Source organism: Arachis ipaensis, chromosome B04 (assembly GCF_000816755.2).
Source record: "Arachis ipaensis cultivar K30076 chromosome B04, Araip1.1, whole genome shotgun sequence".
In the NCBI taxonomy this organism is placed as follows: Eukaryota; Viridiplantae; Streptophyta; class Magnoliopsida; order Fabales; family Fabaceae; genus Arachis; species Arachis ipaensis.
The window spans coordinates 12,965,155-12,975,460 of NC_029788.2; the positions used below are offsets into that span (position 1 = coordinate 12,965,155).

Consider the following 10,306-nt stretch of genomic DNA (forward strand, 5'->3'; position numbering starts at 1 on the left):
TTGTGCTACTCAAAGTATTTTTTTTTTATTGTGAATAAGAATTTTCAACCTCTTCTTACTTGAAGCAGACTTAAATAGTTACCTGAAAAACAAATAAACTCTAATCTATCATTATTCAGCAAAATCATGATATTCTTCGTTTTGTTTCTGCCCTCTTAAGTTACAATACTAACACAATGTTACTATTACACTACCTTCTTCGTCATGAAATATCACTCTTCATTTATCAATGAGTTTTATGATCATTGCTACGGATCATAAATTAAATCTCGTGAATCATGAAAGAGATTGTTATGCTAATGTTCTCTTTCTTTTCGTTCTAATTAGAATTTCTGCGATTACAAAATCTATTACCATAGATATTTTTAAAGTCCAAAAAATTAGAATTGTACATACAAGTTTCAAGCATAGAAATATAATATCTTATCATATTAGAGAATATGTTGCTTTATTTCCTTCTAATGCTCTTTTTTTTTTTTTGACGTTCAGGTTATTTAACTTTGTATGCATTCTCATAATTTATTTCAATTATTTTAACTAAAGTTCTTTTCTATAGTTTATTTTAATTCAATAACACTCTTTAATTTGAAGTAAATGATATTTGACTACTTTTTCACATAATCAATGATAATTACTCTACGAAAAAGTAAATAACAATTATATACATGAAAAAGAATAAAATAATAAAATGAAGGGTAAAATATATTTTTTATCCTTAAAGTTTGACAAAAGTTTTAAAAATATCCTTAAGTTTTATTTTGTTTTAATTTTGTCCCAGAAAGTTTTGATTTGCATCAAATATATCCCTAGCGGCTAATTTTTCAAAAAATTTAAGATCGATTCAACAATAATTTTATAAGAACAACCCCTCAACACAAGCAAATCAAGCATAATTTACATGCATTATTGTTATATTGATCTTAAATTTTTTGAAAATTTAGCCTCCAAGGATATATTTGATGCAAATCGAAAATTTTTGGGACAAAATTAAAATAAAATAAAACTTAGAGGTATTTTTAAAAATTTTACCAAACTTCGAGATAAAAAATATACTTTACCCTAAATTGAAATAAGAACTATTCCTAGAAGTCGATAGTAAGTTAGTAACTAACTGATTGATGTGCCTCTGTTATAGGATGATTATTTTTTGTTATAAACATTCTTCATTTTTCAGAGTTAATGAAGAAGCTATTTCCATTGGGAAGCAAATAAAATCATTTCATGGATGGTCATCATCATTCTCTTAAGTGAATAAGATAAACACTAAAAAGAAAGTAAAAAGATAAACATAATTAATAATTTATAATACAAAATAGATATAGATAGTCACCTGAAAAATAGATAAAGTTTAATCTGTCATTGTTATTCTACAAAATCACAATCTTCTTCTTTATGTAATATGATAAATGTAATGTGCAAGATTATTATATTTATAAATCACAATTATTATATTCAAGCAAGACATTATCATATTCAACTATGTATTTCATGAAACATGTAATGTGCAAGGGAAAAAAAAATGTAAAGTAATTTAACAATTATTACAGTATGTTGAACCAATAAGCTCCACTACCAAACTTTCATAATATAAAATAATTCATCAAATATGTAATGTGCAAGAAAATAATACTAAAGAAAAATATAATGAATTTATAATATCTAAAAATTCATGAAACATGTAATATGCAGGTAAAAAAATAAAGCAATTCATCATTTTTTATTTTATTTTATTTTTTTATCAAATATATGAGACTCGAACCTGAATTTCTTAATTGAGTATGGGAAGACTATGCCATTTGAACTATTAGTCATTGGCATTTGACCACTATACCTTTGCATCTCCTTTATTGTGACACTAAATTGAAATTATATTGAAAATAGGCAATAAAAAACGTTATTGTTGTTAACCTTCACAATTTTACTCGCATAGAGAACTCCTAGGTAGCGTTTGTTTTGAGGTACTGAGACAGAGACTGAGAAACTGAAACTCAGTATCGTGTTTGTTAGTTCAGAGACTGGTATTAAAATTTATGTCTCTATCTCTAAAATTTTAGTATTTCAGTACCTAAAAAAAGTAGGGACACAGGGGACTGAAATTTTTAAAGATGGAGACTGAAACTTTAATAACATTTTATTCCTAAAATACTTTCATTTCAATTAATTAATTCCAATTTTACCATTTGTGCAAATTAAATTAGAGTTTCATTCTTGTTTCAATTCCTGTCTCCCATTTTGCTTATAGTTATAGGGAACTAAAAGAGCTTATGCAATGGTAAGCCAGTGAATAGAAACATCAATAGTGGCAGAGAGCAAAGGGTTAAACGACTCCATTGGTGGCAGAGGGTATCGCTTCGATGGAGATCAAAGAAGGAAACGCGCGAAATAACTTGGAGACTGCGTTTTCAGTGTCCACCATGGAACAACGTATAGGAACTTCATTACGATTTGTGGGAGACTGTGAAGAGTGGGATTATACGCAAGATAAAGGAGGGTTAAAATTGGAAGAAAATTTTTGTTAAGCACTTAAGCTCATAATTTGCAATTGGAGATTTGCAATCAGAGTAAAAAAGCAGAAAACGTTTCTAAGAGAATTTGCAGTTGGTGTAAAAAAGCGAAAAACATTGTTAATTTAGGTGTAATTAGGAGATGTCATCTGGCAATTTTTGTTATAAAATTAAATATATATAATGGATATATATGTTAATTAAAATATCTCTTTTTATTATCATTGGATGTAGTATATGGTACAGAATTCATGATACAATGTATAGATCTTACATTCTATTTAATAGGAGAAGAGAGAGAATCAATCTGGATAAAAAAATGTTAACAAGTGCAAAATTTATTTATGGCTAAACTAAAACATTGTTTTCACAACAGTTCTAAATAATATAATAAGCACAAACAACAGAAGACTGGGATGCTTTTAGGTCTTCAATGTTCAAAGTGTTTGCTTGTATTTCAAGTAAAAGCAAAAATCCAAGCACATGAAAGTGTGCATTTGTTTTGTTTCAAAGCTATTTCATATTTAAATAGAAAATAATACTAAAGAACTAACAATATAGTCATTAATTTCAACCATCATTGAGAAAACTGCTAAATAAGTTCAGTATGAAGCCTATTAAAAATAAGCTTTTGTTGAGTTTGGAATGTTTCTTATTTTTAAAATTTAAATTTTTTTTTTTGGTTGAATGTTAGTTGTAATGTTAGATGTATAATGTTACTTCAAGAGTTTCTCTTTTACGTTCCATTCTCTATGCACTATGCACAACAACAATTGCTATTTGAGTTTAGGCGTGGTGACTGGGATGAGTAGAGTTTGTGCATAAGTCATGGCAAGGCTCTCCTTCTTGTTTTTAGAGTTGGATTTGTATCTTTTGTGTTTTACATTATTATTTTTAATCATATCTAATCACATATGTAAAATGCATGATTGACCCTTAATTAAATATGTATTATATCAAAATTTAAGAAAGAAGGAGGGGAAAAAAAACTAATGTTACCTATATAGCTAGCAGGATACATAATCAGATAGATACCTCAAATTCTTTTATATTATTGTAATATTTGCTTATTTCATAAGCCTAAGGTTAAGTGGTGGCCGAAGAAACAGGACCAAGCTCATGGCTCCTTTAGGATTAGTTTAAAAAGGTTAAGGAAGTTAAGACAGAAAAATATTAATCAATTTGAATTGGTTGTGTGATCAGTTCACTCGTTATCTTAAACAAGTGCCGAGGATTAGAAGACAAAAAAAAAAGAAAAACAGAAAATATTGGCTTTTTTAATATATAAATATTTGTTCAATCATATTATTGGCTTTTTTAACAGAAAATGTTTTATAATATTGTTGCTTTGCTCCACTAATCGCCACTACAACATTTTAGGTCTATGGCCACGGTTTTTTTGTCACGGTAAAAAACCGTGATCATAGACCCTCTATGGTCACGGTTTTTTAGGGTGACAAAAAAAAAAGCTATAGTCACGATTTTTTTAGAAAGGGTGACCATAGAGTACCTATGGTCACGGTTTTTTAAAAAAGGGTGGCCTAAAAGGGTCTATGGTCACGGTTTTGAGGGGTGACCTAAAGGGATCTATGGTCACGGTTTTTTACAGTGACCAAAAGGGGTCTATGGTCACGGTTTTTCAAAAAAGGGTGACCTAAAAGGGTCTATGGTCACGGTTTTGGAGGGTGGCCTAAAGGGCCTATGGTCACGGTTTTGGGTGGTGGCCTAAAAGGGTCTATGGTCACAGTTTTGGGGGTGACCTAAAGGGTCTATGGTCACGGTTTTTTACAATGACCAAAAAGGGGCTATGGCCACGGTTTTACAAAAAAGAGTGACCTAAAAGGGTCTATGGTCACGGTGTTGGGGGGTGACCTTAAGAGGTCTATGGTCACGGTTTTGGGGGTGGTCTAAAAGTGTCTATGGTCACAGTTTTGGGGGGTGGCCTAAAGGGGTCTATGGTCACGGTTTTGGGGGTGGCCTAAAAGGGTCTATAGTCACGATTTTTTACAGTGACCAAAAAGGGGCTATGGTCACGGTTTTTCAAAAAAGGGTGACCTAAAAGGGTCTATGGTCACGGTTTTGGGGGGTGACCTAAAAAGGTCTATGGTCACAGTTTTTTACAGTGACCAAAAAGAGTATATGGTCACGGTTTTTCGGAAGGGTGACCTAAAAGGGTCTATGGTCACGGTTTTGAGGGTGACCTAAAGGGGTTTATGGTCACGATTTTTTACAATGACCAAAAAGTGTCTATGGTCACGGTTTTTCAAAAGGGTGATCTAAAAGGGTCTTATGTGATTAATATGTTTATTTTATAATGTAAATTAGAAATAATTAGTTGAACTTAACAATATGTTGATAAATAATGTTCTTAAATATTTTTAATAGAGTATATTTGATTTTAAAATTTCTCTACCCTCTAATTTTATCAAAATATCTATTCATATCTATCCTTTATTCTTTTATAAAATTCTTAATTTCTAATCCCAATTCCCAAATTAAAATCAGAAACCCTAATTCCCAAATTGGAACCTAACCCTCATTTTCCCCTTTCCTCAGAGGCTGAAACACGCAGCCTTCACCCCCTTTCTCTTTCACCCACTTAACGCACAACACACCCACACCAGCCACAGAGAGGAAGAGAGGGAGCTGCGCCACGTTACCGTCCAGTCGCTGTCCGGCTCGCCATCACCGGTGTCTCACCGCTGTCACTATGGAGACCAAACGCCGTTGAGCTTCTTGCTGCTGCCTTGGAGTCCGTCGTCGGGTTTGAGTTGAAGAAAGAGAGAGGCGTAGATTCAACGTCGCGTAGAGAGGGATTTGTTGTTGTCGTTGCGCGCCGTCGTGTGCTGTCGCTGTTGTTCGAGCCGTCGCCATCGCCGTGGGTGAAGTTCGCCGCTGGCGCCAGTTGAGGCCGCTGCTATGGAACAGAGATGAGAGAGAGACGTTGGGAGGAAACTGTGAGCTGCAAGCCGCTGACCGAGAAGAAGTTCTGCCTTTGTTGCCGTGTTAGAGTCGTCGCTGCTAACACCGCGCACCGCCGTTAGCGCTGCCGTTGAAGGGAGCTCGCCGTCACAATTCAATCATCATTGAGCTTGAAGGGAGGCGTCACTGATATACCCGACAGCAGCTTCCCCTGCGTTCCCAATTCCATTCTTGAAACGTTAACACTCTTGCTCATGCTCTGTTTCCTGAATCTATTCCTCTACCATATTTTGTTCTGATTACAATAGCATATGTTAATGTCTCTGTTTAGTATTATCATCTTTATTCGGAACCACTGATGTCACCGCTACGGAGGTGATTGGGATAGGCGCGATTGTCATTGTTGTTGTTGCCCCAGAAGAAGTGAAGTTGCTGCTGCTGTTCCGGCCGCATTGGCTGTTGTAAACTGGAAAAAAGAAGGGCATCATTGCGTTTAAATTCGACGGTTTCGACTAATTGAGGTAGGGGGTTTAAACGATTTCAATTTAAGAATGCCTACAAGGTTTATTGAATAACTGCAAATAGATTTAATAGCTGTGAGTAATTGATTGATTATGTGAATATTGAATTGTGGCTGAAATTGTGATTGGAATGGTTGAGATTGTGATTTGGAATTGTTGATTAGTGATATTGATTGATTATGTGGATTGGGAATTGTTTGATGACTAATTGTTGAGAATTTCTGAATTTTAATGAGTTATGTTTGATTTGTTGCCGTTGAGCTGTTATTTGGTATATTGTAATGTTAATGAACTTGGTTGGTGGTTGATTTGGAATTAGTTTTGAGGGGTATTGAAGGGTTGGATTTTGAATACTAAATGGTTTGCTGAAAATCAGGTTCTCTTGAAATAAAACGGCAACTTTGAAAGTGATTTAGTAACTCTATAGTGACTGAAATTATAAGAATTTAAATGTTAAGTAAATTATGTTAAGTGTAATTGTGAAAATTCAATTTTTAAGGTTTCGTATCAACTAGAGAATTAGTTATGATTTTTCAAAGTTGAACTCTAAAATCTGATTTTCTGCATAATTTTAAACGAAGTCAGAAACTTTGAAAAGCTATAACTACTTACGTAATGATCGGAATTGCATGAGACTAAGCCTGGGTTAAACTTGGGGATATAAGAAACTAAACTGGTAAATGTGAGACTTTTTCATTAAGTTTATGATTTATGGTGAATTTTTGAATTGGGGATGTTAAATCTGGTTTTTCTACAGAACGTTTAACACAGCAGCAACTTGATTCCTCTATTGGAAATTCTGCAATTTGAATTTTGAAATGGAACCAATTTTAAATGAAACTTTAATCCTAATACTTTAATTTCATAAAAATTTAGAATGGTTAGAGTTGTGGTTTTAAAGATTTGGATTTTCAGAGAAAGATGTATTATGCAGTAAAAGTCAGGCTTTGTTTTCTAAGTCAGTAACTTGAGGCTTCATAATTTTTAATTCTGGGATGATATTGAGATGTAACTAATTGGAGGTAAAATTTGAGTATGTTTAGTATATATGATTCAAATTTCAGGGTTTTCTATGTTTTAGTAAGTGAGTTATGGGACTTGGAAGAGGTTATGTTCAATGATTTGTAAAACAGACTTCAGCAGAAAATTACCTAACTTCCAAGCTACGTAACTCCTTCATTAAAAATGGTATGACCCTGAAACCAATTGAGAAAGAAATTTGAATAAGTTATGTTTAACCACATAAATTTTGAAGGTGGTTGGATTTAATTTGGATTTTATATGAAATTTCGAATGTTGTACGCTGCTGCTGTCTTCTGGATTTAAAACACTGCAGAGCGGTCACGGTTTTGCTTATATTTCCGAAGCTAGAGTCAGCGAAAAATTATGATTTTTGGTTTAATAGAAAGCTTAATCCAAGACGGTCGCATGGATATAAAGTTTGCGTGATTCCGAATTCATTTGATATTTTAAAAACAAAATAGAAATCAGGCTGCCAAGTTGTGTTGGCAATTATTTTGGATATGGAATTTAAGAAATAGATTTTCTATACTATTATCAAATATTTTTGAGAATATATATTGTTGTGGTAACTGCTAAAAGAGGCTGATGAAATGTTGAGAAAGAAGGAACCCGTAAGGGTGGCTAAATCCTATTTTTAAAGGAAATTATGTCCAAATTTAGTCAAGTAGCAGATTCCCTTGTTCTCAAATGTGAATCCTTATGGCTAGTTCTCAGTGAAAATTTCTGTGTTTTCAATTTTTCAGTACAGCAATAAACAACTTGTTTGGTATGCTTGTAGGATGGTTATTTGTTGGGACTGTCCGTGAATTTAGGGTTTTTTGAACTAACCTAGGGATTAGCATTTCTTGTTTCTTCTGAAATTGGTAATAGCAAGGTTTTACACTAAACAAAAGGGTGAATATAATGAGTTGTAACAGTGATGAATTTAAGCACTAAGAGTAAATTTTTGTATGAAAATTTCTCATTCCAATTTTACCAAAGAAATATATATGGGGACTACTAAATCATTTTGATTTCACTCAATCAAAACACATCACTTTATAAATGCCATGTAGATGATATGATATCACTATTTTTTATCTTAATGATAGATTAGGAATTTTAATTTTATTTATTTTTCAGAGGTCATGCATCAACTTTATTTATGTGATTAGTGTGTAAAAATTTTAAAAGTTTTTGTATCTATTTTCTTTGATTTTTTAAATAGTTCTGTGTTTTCCAAGATATTTTATAATTATTGATATGTAAAATCTTCAATTTCTAAATTGCAAATATTTTCCAGAACATGCTTGATTATGTCTCATTTTAAGACAGGAAGTTTAAAATAGAAATTATTTTGTATTTTATATTAATTTAGGATTAATATTTGTTAATTGATTATTTTGTTTATCTACTCTTGAATGTTCTTTACGAAGAATTTTTTGTTTTATTTTGTATACAGGATAATTTTTTTGGACTCGTAAAGACAAAAGGAGTTGACTAGTTGTTGTGGCACCTTGTATAAGATGGGATGGGTCTTATAATGAGTTTGGTTATCTAAATGTATTATTTTGATGTGTTCTTTATTTTTTGATAAGAGACTTTATCCGATATTATATGTAATGGATAAATTACACTCTATTTTGATTAGTGTTGTAATGAATATCTAATTTTTAATGAAACTTTTATGATTTGGATTTATCAAATTTTTCATTTTTAGATTTATTTTGTGATTATCATCATTTTGGGATGTGATTATGATTTAAAAAAATTAAATCTCATAAGATAAAACAGGCTATGGTCACGGTAAAAACTGTGACCATATATAAGCTATGGCCACAGTGAAAACCGTGACCATAGATAAGGCTATGGTCACAGTCAAGGTGGGGTGACCATAGAGGCTATGGTCACGGCGAAAAACCGTGACCATAGATAAGGCTATGGTCACGGTTTAAGGAAGGGATGACCATAGATAAGGCTATGGTCACGGTTTTGGTGAGGGGTGACCATAGAGGCTATGGTCATGGCCAAAACCGTGACCATAGATAAGGCTATGGTCACAGTTTAATGAGGGGTGGCCATAAGGGCTATGGTCACGGCTAAAATCGTGACCATAGCTAAGGCTATGGCCACAGTTTTTGGTGGGGTGACCATAGAGGCTTTGGTCACGGCCAAAACTGTGACCATAGATAAGGCTATGGTCACAGTTTAATGAGGGGTGGCCATAAGGGCTATGGTCACGGCTAAAATCGTGACCATAGCTAAGGCTATGGCCACAGTTTTTGGTGGGGTGACCATAGAGGCTTTGGTCACGGCCAAAACTGTGACCATAGATAAGGCTATGGTCACGGTTTTGGGAAGGGGTGACCATAGAGGCTATGGTCACGGTTTTATTGCGTGACCATAGATTAACCTATGGTCACGGTAAAAAAACGTGGCCTAAAGTGCCAGAATTTAAACATTACAACTGTGACCATAGAAACCGTGACCATAGATAAAAAAACCGTGACCATAGGTCTATGGCCACGAGAGAATAGGCCACGGTGAAAAAACCGTGATTATAGGTCAAAAACCGTAACCATAGACCTATAGTCATCCTTTTCACTAGCTATATAGTCACGGTTTTTCACCGTGACCATAGACTTTTTTTTTTTTGTAGTGCGCATGTCTCATATTATTGGTTTCAATTTCGTGATGATTATAACTCGCAAGCTTTGAAAGCATCAAAGTTTAGAATAATGACAAAGAAACAATGATCAAAGCAAGGCCATGTTGTGAAAATTGAAGTACTTTTTTGTCAAGATATTATATAGTCAATAATGGTGAATTATTAGAGATTATGAGGCATGAGGCAGGTAATATATTTATGTATGTAACTACTCGAGTGGGTAATGGTAGGTAAGTTTATCTATCTTTTAAATAATTGATGATTTATCTAAGTTTTACTTTGCTTTTTAAGTTAGTTGTTAGCGGTTAATTCATTGAATAGTAATAATTAAATGTTGATAAGACTCTACTTTACTTCATGATTCTATTATTAAATAATTGAACCTAATTATTGTGAGATAAAACTAATTAACTAATTAATGATCATGATCATCAGGTTTCATATTAGAGATCCTCCACTTTATAATTTATCTTGAACTTTTGTTGTGATTCTATCACATTGAGCCTAATAGTAGGAACAAACCTAATAATAAAGAAATGGATAATAATCGTAGATAAGGTTTCATAATTTAGATTTTAGAATCTCCTCCACACACCTTGATAGAGCATACATCTTGTTTTTAGAATAAATGTAAAAATGGGGGAAATACCGAAACATGTATTAGAACTAAGAGGAATAAATACCTTACA

General features: G+C 32.9%; 1 long non-coding RNA gene across 2 annotated transcripts; it reads left to right on the top strand.

Moving 5' to 3' along the window:
- On the top strand, positions 5,003-8,650 carry LOC107638885. Of its 2 annotated transcripts, XR_002360705.1 has the most exons (3): positions 5,008-5,664; positions 5,758-5,947; positions 8,412-8,650. It is a non-coding gene; the product is annotated as an uncharacterized LOC107638885 (long non-coding RNA). The 2 variants fall into 2 exon arrangements; XR_001619886.2 differs by having other exon boundaries at positions 5,003-5,947.